The 24,762-nt window shown below is 38.8% G+C and overlaps 1 long non-coding RNA gene across 2 annotated transcripts in view; it reads right to left on the bottom strand.

Annotated features, from left to right (window-relative positions):
* The window catches only part of LOC140622928 (uncharacterized), a 30,497-nt gene extending 5,931 nt beyond the window's left edge, over window positions 1–24,566 (bottom strand). Inside the window, exons 1-6 of one of the 2 annotated variants that reach the window (XR_012022586.1) lie at window positions 24,440–24,566; window positions 21,187–21,954; window positions 21,003–21,095; window positions 20,804–20,916; window positions 14,612–14,699; window positions 7,974–8,022 (exon numbers count right to left, since the gene is read on the bottom strand). This is a non-coding gene — a long non-coding RNA (uncharacterized lncRNA). Of the gene's footprint in view, window positions 1–7,973; window positions 8,023–14,611; window positions 14,700–20,803; window positions 20,917–21,002; window positions 21,955–24,439 lie in introns of both variants that reach the window. The other variant, XR_012022585.1, reaches the window with a different exon arrangement.
* Between the last annotated feature and the right edge of the window lie 196 nt (window positions 24,567–24,762).

The following is a 24,762-nucleotide window of genomic DNA, read 5'->3' as shown; positions in this document are numbered from 1 at the left end:
AAAGAAAAAGAAAAATGTAGAAGCTAACTTAGTACTCCTACCTCCCCCTCCAACATAGCCCTCTAAATCAGTGGTGGCAAAAAAAAAAGAGTGGAAAAAAGTCCCTGAACCAATGAGTTTAGAGGTGGGTTGTACTTTTTTACTTTTAGGTGTCTTATCCTTTAAAATACAGTTATACTCTAGAGTTATGGCAAAGAATGATAAACAATCCCTTGATTTTTTTTGACTTGGACATTTATCTTCATCTTTAACATTTTGAATGAGACAAGAATTTAAACAGCCCTTGTAGGAGAGAGATACTGTGTAGAAACAGATACTGTGTAGAAACATCTTTTCAAAAAGAGGGGGTTGTAGGTACATGCAAGTTAGGATAGAAAATGTGTGACAATATATAGGGGCTCTAGAGACTGACCTCTTGAAGAGGAAGGGAGCAGCTCAAAGAAAATGTGGGCAAAAGTTTTTGATCATAGATGAAATCCTGGAAGACAAGCATGCACATTGTTACACTTGTCTTGCGATTACATGTCCGGAAATGTGAGGTACAGACCAGAGGGACTTGAAAGATGATCAGGGGAGCTTTTGGTGGAAAAATGAGAATTTGGATCTCTGCCATGGGAGAAGTTCAAGGGATGACTGATGGGAGGATCCCTGTGCATTCTCTACCATACAACCGGAATAACATTGAAGCTCTCCCACAGTGAGTTCCATCTTGGATATCATATCCAAAGAGAGAAACCACAACCTCTATTTGATTCTTAGCCACTGCCTGACCAAACAGGAAGCTTGTCCTAATGTCTACAGAATTCAAAATGTTTGTGGAAGGTGGAAGTCTTGCCAGCACACAATGAGTCAGCCGCCATTAACCAGAGGAGTGAGTTAGGGCAACCACTTTGGACAATATGTTATTTTGGAAGTGAGGATTTCTTTTACAACATTTGAGCCTGGGAACATGGTGTGCTTTATATAAAGCAGAAAATAAATAAAAGATTTCAAGGAATTCCTCTCCCACATGACCAATTCAAAAACCCAAGCTGACAAAACCAAGTACTAAATAGATTCAATGAGGACGCATTTACTCCAACTTTAAAAATACAATACACATGAAACTATTTTAGAAGTTCTTTCTCCTAAAAAGGGAAGTTCCTGAAATAGAGACAATTGGCCACAATAATTTTGTTTTTTATCAAGTGTGGGCTTACAAATGACATCAAAAAGGAATACCAGAAAGAATTGGTCTTTTTCCATAGAAGGGTTAGGGATCATGAGTTTGATGTGATGTTAGAAAGCCAAAAATCAGTCCTATCCAAAAGAACTGATAATAGTTTAGCATTGGTGAGTGAACTATTTAAGAGTATCTTGTTTTGGGGCAGCCCCGGTTGCACAGCGGTTTAGCGCCACCTGCAGCCCAGGGCGTGATCCTGGAGACCCTGGATCGAGTCCCACGTCAGGCTCTTGGTGTGGAGCCTGCTTCTCCCTCTGCCTGTGTCTCTGCCTCTCTTTCTCTCTGTGTGTGTCTCTCTCATGAATAAATAAATAAAATCTTAAAAAAAAAAAAAGAGTATCTTGTTTTTAGTTTGGGAAGGGGGCACTAAACACTACATTACTTCTTGTTTACTATTATAATGAGAGTTCTTTTGTGGCTGAATTACTTTTCCCCAATTATCCACCTTCTTCTCCTTCCATAATAAAACCCATGATTTTTAACTAAGCCCATGGCTGCTTGGAATAAAGACCATTGGTGTGGTCATGTGACTAATTCTGGCTGATGCAAAGAGAAGTGGTATATGCAACTTTCAAGTGCATCTTTAAAGAGAGGAGGCAAGCTCTGCTTTGCTCTCTTCCTTTGTGTAAGTCAGGATTCAGATGTAATGAGTGAAGTACTAATAATAAGTTAAGGCCATGGGATTCCTGAGAATGGAAGTCATGCTCAGTGAAGCAACACAATCAAAGGAGCCTAGGTCTCTGACACTATGCAGTGCCACAATTGTCCTGGACTGACAATCTCTAGATTCTTAGAACATGAAAGGAATAAATATCCACACTATATAAGCCATTGTTATTTTAAGTCTGTCTGTTACTTGCAGCCAAAGCTAATCCTAGCTAATAATCTATTTTAAAAATGTTTTGCTTGACTAGGGGAGTTGCAGAGAAGTCTAAATTCTCTAATATGTACAACTTAAACCTGGTTTTAAGATGACATGCTCATTATCAGCTACACTATCCCGGTCTATTATTTAGGCATTTGATCCTGTGGCTTCCAACACCTATGAGAGAACTGGGAGGGCTTTGAAATGGAACAGTTAAGAACAGTGAGGTTCTCCACCAAGAATAGATACAATATAGGCCAGATTCTGTATTTTGAAGGTAAAAAGGACCTGTGATTGCTCACATTTGTCAGGGAAAACTCTGACTGAACGAAAAATCCTAACGCTCCAGCTTGACATCTCATCACTAGGGTTTTGTTTTTGTCTTTTTTAAGATTTTATTTGTTTATTCATGACACACACACACACACAGAGGCAGAGACACAGGCAGAGGGAGAAGCAGGCTCCATGCAGGGAGCCTGACACCAGACTTGATCCCGGGTCTCCAGGATCAGGCCCTGGGCTGAAGGTGGCGCTAAACTGCTGAGCCACCGGGCTGCCCAGGTTTTGTTTTCTTTAGGTTAAATCTTTAGGTACATTTCTCTTTTAAAATACAAACTCACTGAAAGGCAAGAGTAAGTCCCTTACACTTTAGTGTAAAGCTTATCCTATTTCATTACTGATTTTAGAAAAGTCTTTGAAAGATAAAAGATAAGTATGTTGGAGGAGAGGAAAGAAAAATTTGAAAATTGGGGAGTTGGAAGTAGGAGAAAAAAGTGACTCAAAAAACTATCTTCAGAGATTTCATAATTATGCCAAGCAACGACCATTCCCTGGGTGTCTAAAACCATAATAATTTATGGTTATTTATTATTATTTATTATTTATTTGGTCTAAAAAAGTGACTCAAAAAACTATCTTCAGAGATTTCATAATTATGCCAAGCAACGACCATTCCCTGGGTGTCTAAAACCATAATAATTTATGGTTATTTATTATTATTTATTATTTATTTGGTCTAAAACCAAATAAATGACAAGACAATTCTGTGGAATATGAATCACATGATCTAAGCTGCAATTTTGCTCAAAAAAGTGTAAAGAAAAAAAATAAAGAAAAAAAAGTGTAAAGAGGTTAAAACTCAGTAGGAGAAGGAGAGTGAACACAGGTATTGGTAGGTTGTATGACATTATTCAAAACAATCCATTTGGAAGTTTCAGTGTTCACTTGACAGCAACCATTGAGCAAATTAATCAGCTGTGCTTTCCAACCCCTAATGAAATAATGAAGCTAGACAATAATCATCGATGACTGCTAAAACTATTCATTAAAAGCTAATAGGGATTATAAAATGGATGGGTCAAGCTGACAACATCAGAAATCTCTGATCAATCTTAACATCACAAATGAGAGACAACAAAGCAGTACAAGCTTCCTGATGTGATAGAGTAGCAAGTACATGATGCCACCTAGGAAGACTTCTTGCCAAAATTTGGAACCTGAATCTGATCAAGCTTCTGGCTCTAACTACTCATTTCCTGGGAAATTCAGGAAGTACAGAAACATGGTGAAGCTCTCTTGGGGATGCAATCAACAAAATCTAGGATGTGGGAAACTCTAGAGATAAATGAATGGCAAGGAAAAAAGACAACAAAAGGAGGACCTCTTCGATTTAAAGAGACTTGAGAGACTTATCACACAGATGCAATTTATGGTCTTTGCTTGGGTTCTTTGGTCAAACAAACACCAATAACAAAAAGACATTTTTGAGATCATCACAGAAACTTGGATATTGACTACAAATTTGATAATATTAGGAAATTGTTGTCATTTGTTTAGTTGTAACAATAGTATTGTGACCTTGGATTAGGCAGCAATCCTAAACATGACCCCAAAAACACAAGCAACAAAGGAGATAATAAAATGGAGTTCATCAAAATTTAAAACTTTTGTTCATCAAAGGACACCATAATGAAAGCAAAAAGAAAGTTCACAGAATGGGAAAAAACAGTTATAAATGATATTTCTGACAAGAATCTTGGATCCAGAATACATAAAGAACTCTTAACAAGGCAACAATAAAAAAGATAAATAACCCAGTTTAAAAATGGGCAAAGCACTTGAATAGACATTTCTCCAAGAAATATCTATAAATAGCTAATAAGCACATAAAAAGATGTTCAACATAATTAGTCTCTGGGAAAATGCAAATCCAAACCACAGTGAGATATCATCTCATACCTACCAGGATGATTATAATTAGAAAACAGATAATAACAAGTGTTAGCAAGAATGCAGAGAAATCAGAACCACACACATGGCTGATGGGAATGTGAAATGGCACAGCCACTTTGCAAAAGAGTTCAACAGTTCTTCAAAAAGTTAAACATACACTTATCATACAATCCAATAATTCCTCTTTCTCTCTCTCTTTCTCTCTTTATATATATATATATATATATATATATATATATACACACACACACACACCCACAAGAGAAATTAAAACATACACTCTCACAAGAAGTTATATGTGAATCTTTATGGCAGTGTCAATCACAATCCCAAAAAGTAGAGGTAACAACCCAGATCTCCATCAACTGATAAATGGATAAACAGAATGTGGCATAGCCATACCATGGAATATTATTCAGCTACAAGAAGGAATGAAGTACTGATAGCTGCTATGACATCAATGAACCCCAAAAACATATATGCTATGTGAGAGAAGTCAGACAAAAAAGGCTACATATGATAAAATTCCACTTATGTGAAACATCCAAATTAGGTAAATCTATACAGTCAGAAAGTAGACTAATTATTGCAAGGATGCAAGAAGCATAGAATTGGAAGTGACTGCTAATGGGGTCCTGGAAATGTACTGGAATTTTCTGTGCTCACTAGGGTGAAGGATAACTGTAAACAATAATACTAAGAGCAATTGAATTGTATACTTTAAAATGGCTAAAATGGTGAGTTTTATATTTTGTAAATTTTATCTCAATAAAAAATTTTAAATAGTAATAAATATAAAGTCTTTAAAAAGAATCCTCATCCATTAAAGCTGCATAGTATGTTTATGAATGGCATGATGATACCTTGGATCTGCTTTTTTAAAATCTAGTGGGGTGGGGAGTTGGGGGTTGCTTGGGAACTAGAAGGGTATGGTTGAAACAAGATTGGCCATGAAATCATATTTATCATATTTATTGAAGTGTTAAGTACATAATAATCTGTTATATCATTCTCCCTATTGTTGTATGTGTTTGAAATTTTTCACAAATAAAGAGTCAAGTCAACCTATTGGTTGCTATTGGATCACAAATGGGTTGGCCCTTAATAATAGTGGCAAAGTCCTAGCATGTTAGGCATAGATGGGTCCTTACAGATCATCTAATTCAGCTTACTCTTTATATTTAAGTGGAAATTGGTACCCTGGGAGAAAAAAGTGTTGGCCCAAATGGGCAGAGATAGGTTTAGAACAGAAGTCTGCAAACTGTGAGGAGACATATAGTAGATATTTTAGGTTTTGCAGGCCAGTTTCTGTTGTAACTAATAAACTCTACTGTTAGTATAGAAACACTACTCTCCCAAAGAGTGAAAACACTAACTCAAAAAGATACCTGTACAATAAAGTTCATAGAAGCATTATTTACAATAGCCAATACATGGAAACAACCTAAGTGTTCATCAGTGGATGAATGAATAAAGAAGTTGTGCATACAGTGGAATATCATTCAGCCATAAAAAATGAGGGAATCCTACCATTTGCAACACCATGGATGGAACTTGAAGTGAAATAAGTCAGGCAGAGATAGACTAATAATGCATGATCTCATGAATATGTAGAATCTAAAGGAACAAAAACAAAACCCAAAGTCATAGAAAAAGAGATCAGTGAAATGACAGGACACCTGCACCCCAATGTTCCTAGCAGCAATGTCCACAACAGCCAAACTGTGGAAGAAGCCACGATGTCCATTGACAGATGAATGGATAAAGGAGATGTGGTCTATATATTCGATTGAATATCACTCAGCCATCAGAAAGGACAAATACCTATCAATTACATCTAAGTGGATGGAATAGGAGGGTATTATGCTGAGTAAAATAAATTAATCAGAGAAAGACAATTATCATACGGTTTCACTCATATGTGGAGTATAAAAAATAGTGAAAGGGAACATAGGGAAGGGGTGGGAAGACTGAATGAGGAAAAATTAGAGAGGAAGACAAACCATGAGAGACTCCTACCTCTGGGAAACAAAGGATCACAGAAGGGGAGGTTGGTGGGGGGATGGGGTAACTGGGTGACAGGCACTAAGGAGGGCACTTCTTGGGCTCTCTTTATTAAACTATGGTTGCTATTATTTAAACCTCATCTACCAATTATACATTTTTGTGTGTGTGGGTGGGAGGAAAGAATCTGATTAGTAAATTTCCATGCTGTTGCTATTGGGCAAAAATTGAAAGATGTTGCATTTTTGTATTTTTAACAAATGGCTTCAAGACTCACTGAAATTTTTTTAGCTACAAAAATTTAAATAGGCTAGAAAACTATGATTCCCACTTTTAAACTGCTGTGCAGATGAGAGATTTTTACAAGTGCCAACCTGATATCATTTGCAAAACCAAAATCTTGAGGTGATGGAAATGTTTTTCAAACATTCCTTTTTCAAACATTCTCCATAGCACAAATTTCTTTTAGAAAGTGGTTCCTTGCTTACTGTTAAATATCATCGTTACTTTAAAGGAGTAGACCACGAATATTAGTTTTTTTAAAGCTGCTAGGTAATGTATAGACTTGTCTAATTACTATGCTGTATACTTGAAACTAATGTAACATTGTATGTCAACTATAATTTTTTAAAAATCTGTTAGGCAAAAAAAAAAAAAATCTGTTAGCATACTATCAATAACCAAATGGCATCAGAAAAAAATATCAACAAATTTAGTACACTTCATCTTTCACAAAACAAATCTTGTACTTTGTCCTCCCTTTCAGTGGAATTCTGCTTCCATCTTTGGTGGACTAGGTTGCTTCAGAACTACATTCCTATTTAAAATAACTAGAAAAATTAAAAAAAAAATTAAAAATTTATTTGAAAGTATTAGAGAGCCACTTAAGGTGGTAAGGAATTGTGGTCCAAGACACAAAACAGAGTGGAACCCAGAGGTGGCCCCAGCATTTAGAGCTGCTTTTTTTCCTCTGGGCAATTGCCAGTCTAAAAAGTGATGGCTGAAAGGCTAAGCAAGCTTCCAACAGATTCATAGGAGGAGCCCTGGTAAATATTTCACAGGCTAAACCTCTAAGTACGTTGAACAGAAATAAATTATCCCTCTCAAAGACTGAAACCTAGCTTTGAAGCATGTCAATTCCTTTTTGAATTAAGGTTATATGAAGTTGCCAGCATCCCTTACCTAGATGACAAAGCAAAAGGAAGATAACATAATCCAAAGCTTTAGAATATTTCTTCAGTGTCAAGATATCAAAAAAATAAAAACAAAAACGGGCATACAAGAAGGTAAGGCATAACTGACAATCAAAAGAAAAAGCACACTATAGACACAAATACACCAAGGATCCAAATAATGAAATTTTCTTATACAACCTTAAAATATAGATGATTAATATATTCAAAGTAATTTAAAAAACAAATCTAAGAATAATGGCAGAGAACTGGAAAGTGTAAAATATAATCAAATAAAAATTTTGAAATGAAAAAACAATACATGAAATTAAGACTTCAAAGGGTGGATTTAATAGCAAATTAGGCACAGCTTAAAAAAACTTGTAGGCTGGAAAATAAGTCAGGAGAAAATATCTAAACTGAAGTGTTAAGAAATAAAAGGATAGAAAATAAAGGAGATAGACAAGTACAGACATACCTTGGAGATACTGATGGTTCAGTTCCAGCCCACCGTAATAAAGTGAATACTACAATAAAACAAGTCAAATTAATTTTTTGGTTTCTTAGTGCATACAAAAGTTAAGTTTATACTCTACTGTAGTCTATTAAGTGTGCAATAGCATTATGTCTAAAAAAATCAATGTACATACGTATTAAAAGGTACATTATTGCTAAAAAAAAATGCTATCATCTGACCTTTCAGCGAGTCATAATTACTACTCACAGATCACCATAACAAATATAATAGCAGGCAGCCCAGGTGGCTCAGTGGTTTAGCACCACCTTCTGCCCAGGGTGTGATCCTGGAGACCCGGGATCAAGTCCCATGTCAGGTTCTAGATTCTAGGGAACCACCTCACTATTTTGAAAACTAGTAAGTTGAGGGAAAGAATCAAGCATCTATCCTGCCTGTTTGATATAAGCCTAATGGTAACCCAATAGTTGCTGAGAAAACTTCCCCTTCCTGGAAGCATCCTAGTTCATAAATGAAGAAACAGAAGAATCGGAACAGCATCATTTTGTAGTGCTTAATGAATTATTAGAACCAAACAGTGAACACTGATGGCTAATAATATCACAAAAAGAAAAACAGCCATACACCATCTCCTAATAGAAGCATGCCACCCATGAATTTATCTCACCAAGGAAAAACAAACCTGCATCTGACCAAGACTCTTGATCCAATTTCCAATTCCCACAAAATACCAGGTACATACTGGGGGATGTTAAATCACCAGAGATATAATCAGTAAAATCCAGACCTTGGAAACTACAAAACAAACAATGTCATTTGATCTTCAACAAAAATTTGCAAGGCAAGGACACCTGGGTGGCTCAGTGGTTGAGTGTCTGCCTTTGGTTTAGGGCATGATCTTGGGGTCCTGGGATCAAGTCCTACATCAGGCTCCCTGTATGGAACCTGCTTCTCCCTCCACCTATGTCTCTGCTTCTCTCTCTCTGTGCATCTCTCATGAATAAATAAAGTCTTTTTAAAAATTTTGCAAGGCAGAAAAACAAAATAAATTAAGAAAGACTTAAGAGATGTATCAACTAATTAGAGTGTATGAAACTTAAATGGGTCCTGATTCAAATAAGCAAACTGTTTTTAAAAAATTATGAGACAGACAATGAGATATGAACATCGACTTGGATATTTAATTTTAAGGAATTACTATTAACCCTTTTTAATTCTTTATAATTGTATTGGTTATATTTTCATAGGAGTCCTTATTTTTTAGAGACACATATTGAAATATTTACAAATTAAATGATAGAGATCCAACATAAACCTTTTAGAATTTTCTTTAGAATATTTGAGATAGGGAGAAAGTTAAAGTATAAATAAATAAGATTAGCCATGAGCTGATAATTGTTGAAGATGGGTGATACGTATTTTGGATGCTTCATCTTATTTTTATCCCATCTATTTTTGCATAGGTTTGACATTTTCATAATAAAACCGCCCCCCCCCCCCAAAAAAAACTAGTGTGCTATCTCAAACACAAGACCTCCACAGATGGTATTCACAGGGCACCAACCAGGCTAACAGGATGACTGCGGACAGAAGTCCAGCCCTGGCCTCTCTTGCTAAGCCATGTGTCTTGGAGGGCAGCGGTGTTAGCAGGAAGAAGGAACATATTTTTTTTAATGGTTCATTTAGAGAGATCATCTTTTTACTCTTCATAGAGGGGAAATTATCATTGAAAAGCTCGCACAAAGGTGACTACCAGGTAGCTCTAGAAAGGGGTGGCATTGAAGAGGTGGCACCACTGAGTAGTACAACCTCCTCTCTGTTTGGAGAACTGGCAGTGGAGTTCTAAGAGCAGCACCGACATTGTACCAGGAGGTGCTTTGGTAAGATCAGTTGAGAGAGAAGTGCACCAGCTGCATTCTTCCATGCATCTGCAGAAGGGGACATGGCTCCTATGAGCTCATGACCACTAGGAGGTGTATTATGCTCACTGTAGCCTTGGTGATAGGCAGGGATAAAAGGCATTCCTAGTTCTGGAAAGTGCTTTGCATGAGGCTCAAAGCATCCAGCTTGGAGTTATACTCCAGCCCATGTCCCTAGGATGGGGTAGCCTCAGGAAACATAGGCCTACAGAACACATGCACACATACCACCCTATCCCAATGCATTAATAGGTTCTTGATACCCACATGATGCTGGCTAATACGTCAGAGGTGGCCACTCACAGATTTCAGGCAGCTATGTGAACCTGTGTCTTCCCAACCTAAATCTATGCTTATTAGGTAACTAGACATTAGGAGCTTAGTTTTCAATGGGTGCATTTCTAAATGGTGATTGGCTTTGCTTCAGGGCACTATTATTCCAGAATGGCTAAAAATGTGTTTAAATTGCAGGCGGTCAATTGATTAGAAGTCAGTGTCATCACACTGCAGCACATGGTGACTTTCTCCACACCACTCCTCACACTCAAGCATGGACACAGTCTCCACACATTCCCACACTGCATGTGTACAGACGAGAAAATGTCCGTTTTCAGACTCGCCACATGGGGAGCCGACTTGTCGGCTTCCTCCCTGGTGATTTCCCAACTTGGCTTTCTGCAGGAAGCAGATCTGCTTTTCTCCCAGAGGAGGCCAAATGTCATAGAGAGGAAAAGGCTGCGAGCAACAAGGGGGCCCCAAATGAGAGAGCAGGAGAAAGGTTGGACCCAAGATCCTGAACAGATCATTTTACCAGAATGGAGAGAGAAAAATGGTTTTTCTAGGGCTGATTCATTTACTCCACACACTTCTCATCCTGATGTCTCTGCATTCCTTCCTGGATTTTGTCCCCCGCTCCCATATAACCCCTTCATTGCTAGTTTTGGAAATCAGTGAGTGATAGGTTAGCATGGTGATCATCCCATGGTGTCACCTAGCAACATGATGTTCATAAATAGCCACAATCATCTTTTCTCCAAAAATGGCTAAAACTTCTTTTAAAGACATCAGGAAAAATGCTTAGCTCTTTCAGAGCTGGTATAAAATATTCCCTTGTCTCAGCCCTCCCACTCCCAGCCTTCCTCTTCCCCTTCTCAAGTTGACCTCCCAGTATGTTTATTGTTTATACTCTGCTTTTTTTTTTTAATGCACATTTCCTTCTACAGGGTCACATAACAGCTGTTCATGTAAGAATCTCCCAGTAGTTTTGTGAACTTCCTTTAGCTCAAAAACAACTCAAAAGCCAAAAACAGTCCTTTTTTTTTTTTTTTAAAGATTTCATTTATTTATTCATGAGAGACACAGGCAGAGGGAGAAGCAGGTGCCCTGCCAAAAACAGTCCTATTTAACCCTCATCCTTTGCACTGTAGAAGAATTCAAATTAACAGTCATAGATTACTAAAGCTGAGGAAGAATTACGTCTAGGTAAGACCATATCAATTAGATGACACTGACATACAGTGACACAAAAGTCTTACACTTTGGGGGCAGCCCCGGTGGGGCAGCCCCAGTGGCACAGCGGTTTAGCGCTGTCTGCAGCCCGGGATGTGATCCTGGAGTCCCAGGATTGAGTCCCACGTTGGGCTCCCTGCATGAAGCCTACTTCTCCCTTTGCCTGTGTCTCTGCCTCTTCTCTCTCTCTCTGTTTCTATGAATAAATAAATAAGTAAAAAATCCAAAAAAAATAAGTCTTACACTTTTGTTAAGAGTGTAAATATAAAAGAACAAAAAGGGTTCCTTTAACTAGACCAGTAATCAGCAAACCTTATTAACTCATAGATCCAACACATATATTTTGGGTATCTACTATGTTTCAAATACTGTGCTAGATAATAATACAAAGATGAATAAGTTTACACCATTGAAAGGCTCAGTGTGTTGAGAAATGGCAGGAAATGTTCATTGCAGATGGACTACACAGCATTCAGCTAATTCTGTGGGCATTAAAAATGGAGAGCTTTAAAATGGAGGGCACAGATGAGCAACCTTTACATAAAAGGTGAGGACCCAACAAAATGCCAAAATTTTATAATAGTATAGAGTCTCAGGTCCTTGACTTGAGCAAGGGGATGTATGCTGGTACCATGGCTCAATGAATGGACTATTATAAGAGCATGGGCAAGGAGAACAACAAGTGGTGGTGAAGCTCCCTGAGACAAACCACAGCACAGAAGGTTGATCAGCTCTGTGCCTGAAGGGACAATGGGAAGAAGGGTGGGCTTACCAGAAGCCAGAGAGAATAGCTGTGGTCACTGGAGAGGGCCGACTCTGATAGAGGGTACTGTCTAGCCATGGTGAGCAGGCAAAGAGGAAGACAGGGGAATGCACGCTGGACCTCACTCTCCTCCTACCTTCCCATCTATTGCCAATGATCCAATATCTTTCCCAAAGAAAGATAGCTTGGTGATGCATAATGCATAATGCCTAATGGTCAGCCTCAGAGAGACGGCACAGAACAGAAAGGAGATGGGAGGAGAGTGAATCTAGATGGGAAAATGAAAAACATCTGGCATTGCATTCAAACGGAGATGTTAAGAAGGTTCTTTTGGTTATTCCAGTCTAGGATTCAGGGAGGGTTAGACTCGGAGATATAAATTTGGGAGCTCTTCAGTTAAAAATGGTAATGAAAGCCATATCCCCGATGAGATTACTCAGAGAAGACAAAAAGGCTGGGGCCTGAACCCTGGAGCACAATATAGCAGCTTAGCAGAAGAAGAGCTAGCAAAGGGGTCTGAAGAGGAGAAACTGGACAGTTTAGGGAAAACCAGAAAGTGGTATCCTTAGAGCTAAAAGATGCATGTTTCAGGAGAAGGAGGAGAAGTCTAGTGTCCTGAATTGTTTTTCACATAGAGATAAAAGGATAAAAAATACTCCACAAAAATGTACTCATTTTGTTGAATAAGTGGAACTTTAGGGCACAACAAAAAACAACTTAATCCCTTTCTCACAATTGCCTTAATAATTCTTTGAGTGGGCTAATTTTGCCTCAACCAGAAGCATAGAATTTAGGCCAGGCCCATGATTTTTCTGGTCACTCTCAGATATAATTACTTTAATTATTCATGGCTTCCTGAATGTTCCTTCTGTTGGCTATCAAACCCAGACAGGCCCTTCGATCTCAGGGACCAGTGGGCAGATGCGTTCTGTCCCTACAGGATCTCCAAATAGACAAACCCACATGCAGAAGCAATCCCAGGTATCAGGGGCAGCAGGGATGTCCTACCTAATCTTCAGCCCTCTACATTTCCTCTTCCAGGGGTCACTCACTCTCTGTTGCACTATTGTGGATCCAATGATGTCAGTGCCTTTCTGGGTGATTACAGACACTGAGGAAAACAGATCTACTAACTTGAAGTGATCTAGTCCTGAGGTACTTAGGCCTCGAGATAACCAGAGGAAGAGGGTAATGCTTAATAGTATTCATTTATTTTAAAAATATTTATCAAGCTCCTACTCTGCTAGGTGCTAGGGATTCAAATGATGAACAAAAGTAAACATAGTTCCTGGTCTAATGGGAATTATAGCTTACGATTTATCAAACAATCACATGAGTAAATGTCAAGTGCGTGCATAAAGCCATGAGAGAGCATAACTGATCAGGGAGTCCAGGGAAAGCTTTCTTGAGGAAATGATGCTAGGCTTCTCGAAAGGTGAATAGGAGTTTGTCAGGAGAGGAGGTATAGTGAGGGCTGTCAAGCTGGGGACTGCACAAGCAAAGGCCTTGTGGTGACAGTATGGATGGAAAGAATGAAAGAAAGCCAGAGGAGCTAGAGCCCTGAGGCTGAGGGGCCTGTAGAGAGCCTGCAGCACCATTAAGGGGCCAGTGGGAAGCCATGCAATGGTTCAGACCAGGGGAGGCACGTGGTCAGATCTGAAATGTAGAGAAGGGGTTGAAGGAGATGGGCCAGGGCACAGATGAGTGTAGGTGGCATAGTCTGGGTGAGAGGTGATGGCAGCATGGCCCAAGGAGGTGGTGCTGAGCTGTGATCCCAGGAATGGGGCTGCAGAACAGAGTGGATCTGAAGGATGCTGGGTTTCTAGCTTACAGATTGGTCTGATGGCAATGACAATCACTGATTCACAGAGCAAGGCAAGGGTAGAAGACCACAAGTAATGTGAGGAATAATGCCATCTCTTGGTAGAACCTGCTTTCAGCCATTTCTGTCCTTTCTGGGCTACCATCACTACAAAATAACCACCAATTTTGTTAAGGAAACAGTAAGCTGCTGAATGTAGTATTTCACTCTTCAATATGGGCAGGACTTTGCATAAGATGCCTAAACATTTTCAAAGCATGTTCACAACCAGCATTTTATTTTATCCTCACCATAATTTCATGAGTTCCCCCTACTCATCCTTATTTAAAGATCAGTGCGTTCACAATCTCGATCCAATTGTGGTGTGTATTTCTGGGCACATCATCAAAAACCTGCAGCTGCTAAATCCATTCTGAAATCTTAGAGTCTCAGAGGTTTAAGGGAACATTAGCTCCCAGTTACTTCCAAACCACTCATTTTACTTAGGCCCAAAGAGCTAGCTAGAGACCAAGCCAGGATGATAGTCAAATAAAACAAGTACACATCCAATGAATACTCACAATCTCTGATAGTTACTATATGACTTTCATCTAGGGTTAAAAAAATACATAGAAAAGTTAAGACTTACCTAAGCATGTCTCCATCATGCTAACATGACAATCCAGTTCTTCTGGTCGTCATCAATCAGCAAAAGGCATGTGGCTCCCTGCAATGTGCTATTGGCACAAAAAGACAAAAAAGGCTCAGTCCCCTCTCCTCTGTCCCTCCTGGGAGGGGGCTGATCCACACTAGGCACCAACTGTCCTCTTTTAGAAAGCTGCCCCTAGCCCTAGAACTTTGATAGAGACCTTCCCAAAGGGTGAATAGGTGAATCAGTAATGTCCGCTCTACCAGGGACCTGGGGTAGTTCTTTGAAGGTATGCTAGGGTATTGTAAATTGGGTAGTTGCCTGGAACTTACTGGTTGGGGATTTGAGGACAAGAAGACAGATAAAGGGATAGGAGATTATTTTTTTTTTTAAGAGTTGATTTCTTTTTATTCGGGAATAACTATGGTCAACTTTCATGAAGGTAGAAGTTGACTGAGAAATGTTAAGAATCAAAGTGTAGAATAAAGCTGATACCCATATTTAACATTGTAGTTGGCTTTCAGTTACAAAATATTTAGAATTTCTCTCCCTAAAACATTCACAGCAGAGGTGTTCATCTCACTTGCCTATTTCACCTCTAAATACCACCACAGTTAACTGGGATTGTGTGAGGTAAAGAAACAAACCCAATGGCTATTAACCCAGCGTGGCTCTCTGGAGTTCTGACAGAGAAGCTGCTTACAGCCAAGTCTTACAAAGTGCTTAAAGCTCAACCTAAGACCTTAAATAAAGCTAAAATCACTATTGCCTGAGTCAGTTGCATGGTGGTACTAAAACAAACAAGTAAACCAACAGAGCTCCACACATATAAAATGAACCCCAAAACTCCTAAGACCACAACAGTATTCACAATGAATTTTTGTGACTCCTTTACTTTTTGAGTTGCCCTTGATGTTTATTTGTATCTGATATGTTCTGCAGGAAGATGCTAGAAGCAAGAAATGAGAACGTTCCAAACAGAGGATTGTCCCAAATTTAAATCTGATCTCTCACTCTCAGGACTCCCTCTGCCTCAGGTCACTTGTTCAGCCAAGATTCCTTGAGTTCTCGTCAGTGCTAGGCTTCATGATAGGATCTGAGATCTTGATACAAACATGGAAAAGACACTTTTCCTGTCCTCCAGGGGAGTATAGTCTAGTGAAGATCCAGACTGCTCAACAGATAACACCATATAAAGATTGGTGCTCATTGGCACAGGAACCAGGAGAGACATAACAAAGGAGATGGTGTTTCACTGAAGTTCTGGAGTACATATAATTCGACAGGCAGCTAAGAGTATCCTGGGAAGAGGAAATAGGGTATACACAGGGCACAGAAACATGGAACCACGGAGAAGATACTGTCAGGTGATGGTAGGAGATAAAGGACCGGAGGCAATCCACCTCAATACATTCTATATATGCTCAGGGTGTTGGCACACCCTGTAGAAGCTCATTTTGCTACAGTGATGATGAAGAACAATAACCAGAATCTCAGTGGTTTGCAGCAACAAACCATTCATGTTATGTATCAGTAGTAGACCACCTGAGATTCAACAGCTTTGTGACACTGAGGTTCTGCTCTAGGTTGCAGGTGGAATGTGTGTCAGCCCCAAATCTCTTCCTGTTCTAGGACTCAGGCAGACTGAGCAGCCCATGTAGGATACTCACTGTTCTTATGGCAGAGGGCATGGAGCAAAGTGCCCCCATATCCTTAAGAGCTTCCACTTAGGAGTCACGTCTACTCACATTTCCATTGGCCCAAGCCAAACAGAGGAATAAGGAAGTAGACTTACCCTACAGGAAGTTATAACAAGGATGGTAATGTAAAATGTTCCTTCCTTTTGAGGGAAGGAACAGATGATTGGAAATGATAACACAATGTGCCACAAATGGATTGAGAAGGAACAAGGAGAGGTTGTTGCTGTAGTGAAAAGTTAATGGCAGTGTTGGCTGCATAACAAATTATTCCAAAATGTAGCGGCCTAAAGCAACGACAGTCATTTTATTATTGTTCATGGTTTCTGTGGGTCTAGGATTCAGGAAGGGCTCTGCTGGTTGGTTCTAACTTGGGGGTTTATAATGTACTTGCAAAAGGAGTTCAAGTGGACTGGAATAGCTCTTTCTCAGGGGCTCTCCAAATCATCTGGTTTGCTTTTTTCTACAACATGCTGACGCCAGGGCACTCAGTCTGCTTATGTGGTGGCTGAAGCCTTCCAAGTTCAACACTGCAGTCAATAGGAGAGAAGTGCACTACCTTTTATGATCTAGCCTAGGGAATTATATAACATCACTTCTGTTGTACTCTAGAGCAGGGATTGATAGATAGCCTTTTTCTATACAAGCCCAGACAATAAATGTTTTAGGCTTGGTGGGCCATATCATAGGTATCTGGCACAACCACTCATAACTACTTACGTTGACCACTGTAGTACGAAAGTAGCAATGGTCAATTCAAATCGAGAATGCTTAATTTATGGAAAATAAATTTGAATTTCATATAATATTTATGTCATGAAATATAATTCTTTTGACTTTTTTCAACCACTTAAAAATGAGGGAAACAAATTCTTAGCTTGCAGGCTATGTAAGAACAGACATCAGGTCAGAATTGGCTCCCATACTATAGTTTACCAAACCCTGCTCTACTGGGGAGGTGTCCAGTTGGTTATGTTCACAGGCAATTGGAAACACAAGTTTTACACTCACAATAAATACTGTGACCAGCATTACAGAATTGGGTGTCACCTGCATATGAGTGGCAGCTAAAGCCCCTAAAACCAATGCGATTTCCCCAGAAGTGTGCACTTTGTAGGAAGTCAAGATATCCTGGGATGGAATCCTCAGAACTCAAGAATTCAAGGAGTGATTTGAGGATCCAATAAAGAAAGGCCAGAGTAGAACCACAGCCCAGCCTCCCTTTCACCTTTTTTCTCCACTCTACATTTCAATATTTTTGTCTCCACCTCCCATTCCTGTCCCCAACACCAACTTTTCACTCCCAGACACTATTTTCAAAGTGCGAGTTAGACAGCAAGGCATATGACACTTGTAATTTGGAGGAGATATGCTTCACACTCCTTTCTATCCCATTCACTCATGCAAAAAAATGTAGTAACTTTATTTATGAAATCATGTATTATTTAAGTACTAGGTGGCATTATTATATGTTAAAGATTTTCTTAAAGCTTGCATAGTTACAAACCATAATGTTTACCAAATATAGAAACAGACCAATAACTTTAACCATATGAATTAGTATTATTAGTATTATTTGCACTTTATTGACTGAGAAGGAAAATAAATTTCTGTAGAGGAAGCACTAAATTGCAGCCTTTTGAAAGACTGGAAGTTGCTTAACTATGTTTTCTCCACTTTAATCTTCAAAAGTCTGTTCAAAACTTCTTCAGAGGAGGGGAGCTAAAACCAGGTAAATAAATAAGGTAATGAACCCACTTTCTATCCAGTGTTGAGGGGGTAGAGAATGATAGATTTCTTGGTACATAAAATGTCTGTACAGAACAGGAAGTAGTATTTGATAAGCAAGGTATTAGAAGAGAGTACAGATAATTTTGCAAATTGAGGCCAAGATAAAAATGACAAAAAGAATCATTAGTATCCTAATGTATAAAAGTAAAGTAGTATCCTAATGCAAAAGTAGTACAATCATGTGACAAGTTCTGAGAAGACAGGTTTCTAAGTGTGGTGAGTTAGGAATGTGGGAGATGGGACCCTTGGGGACCTTCCCCTTTCTGTGATTCACTGATATTGTTCCATGTGGCTTTAAATAACATGTAGCCAATTATTCACTTATTCAGCAAATATTTAGTGAACTTCTAAGCCGAGATATAAATCAAAATGAAGAGTACTCTGTCAGGCTGGATGATAAACAACATTTAAATAACATTCAATCCCTGCCCAAGGGAAATTATACCCTGTTAGGGAAGATTCCATATGTACATGAAAGGATTGCAATAGCTGACCTCCTTGTCTAGGCTGAGATTACTGGAAACTCTGCCTCAGGAAACTGTCATTTCAAAGTCTGGTTTGCTTGTGGTGCTGATGGACATTGGTACCCTTGTTTAAGAAAACACCCTAGAGATGGGGTGCCTGGGTGGCTCAGTTGGTTAGGTGTCCAACTTTTCATTTTGGCTCATTATCTCATGGGCCATGGGGTTGAGCCCTGCCTTGGGTTCTGGGCTCAGCCGGGAGTTTGGTAGAGATTCTTTCCCTCTCTCTCTGCTTCCCCATCCTTGCTCATGTGCATGCTCTCTCTCTCTCTCTCAAATATACAAATCTGAAAGAAAAAGGAAGGAAGGAAGGAAGGAAGGAAGGAAGGAAGGAAGGAAGGAAGGAAGGAAGGAAGGAAGGAAGGAAGGGAGGGAGGGAGGGAGGGAGGGAGGGAGGGAGGGAGGGAACCCCAGACAGTGTTTTTATGCAAATCAGGTTCTGGAGCCCAGTCTGCAAGACTAAACTTTCCAGCCAAATAATCTAAGAGATTATCTGCTATCTCCTTGACAGATAGGGGAAATTGTTGCCTAACTCTGAATTGCTAGAGGTTACTTTAGAATTTATAGTATAAATATTTACCAGTCAGCCTTCAAGTTCTAACATTTCATATACAGTCTTAGAACCATATAATTCTGTTTCTCTCCTCCCAGCTTTTGTGCTATTGTCATAAATTCTATTTCTACATCTTTATAAACACATACTACATTGTTTTTTGGTTAAACAGTTAATATTTTTGTAAAAAAATTAAATATGAAGTATTTATTTGATCATGTAGTTACTACTTCTAATGGTCTTCACTCCTTTGTTTAGATCCAGATTTCCATCTGGTATCATTTTTATTCTGGCTAAGACTTCTTTTCACATTTATTATAGTGTGGATTTGCTAGTAATGAATTATTTTGGCTTTTCTATACCTGAACAAATCTTTATTTCACTTTTGTTTTTAAAATATTTTGCTGGATATAGAGCCTTGATTTTATTTGTCCCTTTTTATTTGGTCCAATCTTTCCAGAGATTTATCAATTGTATTAGTTTTTTTCCAAACCAACTTTTAACTCTGTTAATCTTCTATATTGTATGTTTTTCAGTTTATTTAATTCCTACCTTATTTTCTTCCTTTATAATCTTTCTTCAACTTTATTATACTATTTTTCCTATTGGCTCTTTAAGTAGCACATTAGTTTTAAGACTTTCTTCTTTTCTAATATTAGAATTTAAAGCTATACATTTCTCTCCAAGTATTGCTTTAGGTACATTTTACATGTTTTGACATTTGATATCTGTAATATTTATTATTGCTTTGGTCTAAGGAATCTTAAACTTTTATCATAAGTCCCTCTTTGAACCATAGGTTATTTAACAATGTGATTCTAATGTACCTTCTATGGTTTCCTTTTTAATAATTATAGTTTTATTCCCTACCTTCAATGAGATCAGAGATCTGTCTGTGATCAACCTTTTAAATATACTGAAATTTGTGTTATGGCCCAATATATAGTCAATTTTTGTGACTTTTCTAAATGTACTTGATAATAAAATATGCTCTGCAATTTTGGGGTACAGTATGTGTTCATTAGATAAAGCTTACTTATTATGTAATTCCTAATCCTCTGAGCCCCACAAAATGAAAACTAAAGGTAAAAGCAAAATAACATATACCAATTTTACAACTCTAAATCTGATTGCTCCTTAAACTAATTTATATATTTAAGTTCCTATTCAACATCTCCATTTGGATGTCTAATAGTCACCTTAAATGTGATATGGCTTTCTTTTCCACCCCCATCAAGACTTGCTCCTTCCCTAAGCCTACATACGTCAACATCCCTCTAGACTTAAGCCCAAAGATTATTCTCTTTCATTCATTCCCTCCTCTCACACACTCCTTTTAGTCCATTAGGAAGTCCTTCTGATGCGTCCTCCAAAACTGCTGTGGAGTCTGTCCACCTCTGTTCATGCTTCCTAACACTACCCTGATCCAAACGAGATAATTCATGAAGACTACTATAACAGCCTTCTAATTGGCCATCCTGCTTTCTGTTTTGCCTTCCTCCTCCTCAATCATTTCTCCATAGAATTACCAGAGTAATCTTTTAGAATTGTAAATTATAAAATGTCACCCCCCAGTTAAAACCCTTTCATTATTTCCTCTCATACTTAGAGTAAAGCAAAAAGTCCTTACCTCAGTTTACAAAGCCTTTATGATCTGACCTCTGTTTTCCCATGCTCACTCTACTCTTCTTCTGGTCTTCTAGCTCATCCTGAAAGCTACAAAACTTGTTCCAACCTCAGGGTCTGCATGACACAGGATAGGATAGGTTATGTTCCTGCAATATAAAATCCCCAAGTCACACAAAATATCCGGTGGGGCTAGGCAATACCATAAGACAACTGATGTCCATGATGAGGACTCAGTAATTCAGGCAGCCTCAATCTTGAGCTTCCACAATTTCGGTATGCAACTTCATCAATATCTATTGTAGTAGAAGAGAGGGTCATACATCAGCCAGAAAGTTGTTTCTATCACTTTTTCTCATAACCAGTTTTCCAGAACTTGTCCATTACCCCATGTACTTGCAAGATGGTGGGGAAATATAATCCTTTGTATGTTAAGGAGAAGCAAGTCAGATAGGAGTTCCAGAACTGTTCTCTATTCCTGGAATGTACTCTTCTCATTTTCATATAGCTGGCTTCTTATTGACATTTGGGCCTCATCTCAATAGCCAGTCTCTTAGGCTGTCATTGGCCACTCAGGTACTCTGTATTCCAACTAAATATTGAATTTCTGTACACAACTTTCAATCCTCTGATTTAGTTGTTTATTGAACACTCTCTTCCCTACCTAGAATATAAGATGCATGAAAGCAGGTAACACGTCCATCTTGTTTACCCTGGTATTCCCTTAATAAATATTTGTTGAATAACTTAAAATAATCTCTTGGGGCATCTGGGTGGCTCAGTCGGTTCAGCATCTGACTCTTGATTTTAGCTCAGGAAATTGTACTTAGGGCCCATCTGCATAACCCAAGACAATCTATCTCAAGATCCTTTTGTTAGTCACACCTGCAGAGACCATTTTTTAATATAAGGTAACACAGGTTCCAGGGACTAGGACCTGTTATCTTTAGGGACAATTATTCAGCCTACTACAGTAACTTAAATCTTTTTTTATTATCCTCCATAACTAAATCTGAAGTGGGTTTTGGAGGCTATACAGCTTTCTCAGCTTCTTGTTGGTGAAAGTTCAGTGGTCCAAGGATTGATTTAAGTCTTGAACACCACTTTCCCAAAGTTCTTGTTCGATTCTTCTTAATTGATTTCTTCTACAATTTTCTAAATCAGATGAGAAGCACAGGAGAGTTTGGAAATTAGATACTGCTACCACTAATAAATAACAATTTATTTCTGCTTTAAAACACTATCATGGAGCAGCCCAGGTGGCTCAGCAGTTTAGCGCCACCTTCAGCCCAGGGCGTGATCCTGGGACCCTGGGATGGAGTCCCATGTCGGGCTCCCTGCATAGGGCCTGCTTCTCCCTCTGCCTGTGTCTCTCATGAATGAATAAATAAAATCTTTAAAAATAAATAAATAAAACACTATCATGTATCATTAGATTTACTCATATTAAAAATTGAAAAAAATTAAAAGCTGAAGAAAAATATTCATATAGACAAAGATAATTTTTAAATGTTGAAAAGGAGAAATTCTCTATTAAGACACACAGATTAAACCAAAAATAGAGATGGTTTTAATCAATTGTGGATCAAACTACAGGAAGAAATGGATGAGTGCCAGTATTTATTAAGCACTATAGACTTAATGTTATCCCATTACCAGGAAGAAAATAATGGCCTCTTTACCAGAATGTAAGGCACTGCAGACATATGCTACTGAGGCTCAGCCTGACTTCCCAATTAGTCATCTTCTAAGTCTTCAAGACACAACACATATGCAGACTTAATATCTTTTTAAGGTTTTATTTATTTATTGGAGAGAAAGAGCATGTGTGAGAAAGCATGAGGCAGGTGGGGCAAAGGGAGAAGCAGACTCCTCACTGAGCAGGGAGCCCAACACAGGGCTCCATCCCAGGACCCGGGGATCATGACCTGAGCCAAAGGCAGATGCCTCACTGACTGAGCCACCCAGGTGCCCTCAGGCTTAACATCTTTAAATGGCTTTTATGTAGATAGCAGTTATGAAACTAATCCTACAGACGGCCCTTTGAAAATCGAGTATTGAGTATCATTTGTGGATAAGAATAGATCAGTGAGTATAATAAGAGGAAATGCAGAATGTGAGAGAAAAAAACCCGAGTCAAGAATTTGAAGGAAAAGAAGGCAGAATAAGCAAAAGCAATAAAGGAATATAAATCAAAGTTGAGGAGAAACCAGGGACTTCAGGAGGGGACAATGGAGGAAAACCCCCCAGAGGCAGAACAGTGCCAGGAAAGTGGGAGTCAGAAAGAACAGGGTTTCGATTGCAGTTCCCACTATTAAAAAATGTAGGTAAGTTTCTTAATTTTGGTATGCCTTCAGTTTCCTAATTTGTGAAATGGCAATAATCATACCTACTGCAAAAATTATTGAGAAATTAGATAATATATGTGAACCTCTTCAACACAGTGCCTGGCACCTAATAGGCATATACACATCAAGTTCGCTTTCCTTATTACCTGACCACAAAGTACAAGTGGGAAAGAAAAGGAGATAATTGTCATTATGAAAAGAATGTATCTGAAACTATGATAATGGAAAACACAAATGTTCAATGGACAGAAGGTAATAAATCAATTCTAAAAATAAGAGACCTGAGAAGAGAAAGAGTGGAAGCAGGAAGCTGTCACGGAAGTACAGGTAAAAGGTGAGTGAGGCTTGGACTAAGATGGTAGTGGTGCACATGACGAGAACCATTCAGATTCAGTCTATCTGAAAATCTTTGATGAGGAAAAAAGCATTCCTTGAGCAACTGGGTAAACGATGATTATTTCTTAAAATAAGGCAGATTGGAGGTAGAACAGGTGTGGAGCGGGAGTCAAGGGTTGTTGTGGTCTCATGGAAATGGAAATGCCAGAGATACCCATGTGGAGATGTCAAGTAGAAGACCTAACTGTGGATACCACTAGCATATGTATGACAGGTAACTGGGACTTAGTGAAATCTCCTTGGGGGGAGTACTTCTAGAGAGAGAATCGATTACTGTATCCCAAGGAATTCCAAACTGTAAAGATTGGAAAAGGGGGGAGGATATTAGCAAAGAGAAGAGGGACCAGTGAAACAGGAGGAAGTCAGGATAGTGTAGTGTGAGAAGGAAAGAATATGTCAAAAGCTGTTCAATGAGGTGAGGTCTATCTAAGAAACATCCATAGGATTTAGAAACGAGGTTGGGGAGAAACGTGAGTTGGTGGGGGACTTTATTGAGAGCATTTCAGTGAAGTGGTCAGGACAGAACTTGAGGTAATACATGACAGCCCAACATCCAAAACCAGTATTGAGTCTTCTATTGAAAAAAACAATTCACTGGGGTGCCTGGGGGCTCAGTCAGTTAAGCATCTTCCTTTGGTTCGGGTCATGATCTCAGGGTCTTGGGATCGAGCCCCATGTTGGGCTCCCTGCTCAGCAGGGAGTCAGCTTCTCCCTCTACTCCTTCTGCCCACTCCCCTCCCTCATGTGCTCTCAAATAAATAAAATCTTAAAAACAAAAAGTTACATAGGAGGCAGACCACTTTTGATGTTTCTTTAGGGAAAAAGTCAGTTGTAAAAAGCAAAGAAATCCTTTTGAATATGGGCTCACCTGATTATGGAGCTACTCATTTACTTACGATGTGATTAGCAGTAGGATCCCAAAGGTTTCCAGCAATGGACTCTTCTTTCATCTAAGCTCTTATAAAATGACCACCACCACCACAAATAGATGAGCTTTTATTATGGCAGGGGGTGGGGAGGAAGCTTTAATAAAAGGTGAACATACAGTTTAAAGTTTATCAGTTTTGTAAGTTCGTGCCTTACAGTTCTGTTGCTCTTAAGTCCCTAACTGGTCCTAAATGCCAAAGTATTCTTCAAAGTCCCTATCATTTGATGCCTCAATCCCACCATAAAGCATTTCTTTTGTCTGAACCCGGGTATATTTCATTCTAGATGTCTA

The sequence above is a fragment of the Canis lupus genome, chromosome 32 (assembly GCF_048164855.1).
Source record: "Canis lupus baileyi chromosome 32, mCanLup2.hap1, whole genome shotgun sequence".
Taxonomy (NCBI): Eukaryota; Metazoa; Chordata; class Mammalia; order Carnivora; family Canidae; genus Canis; species Canis lupus.
This window is presented reverse-complemented; position numbering and strand designations above follow the sequence as displayed.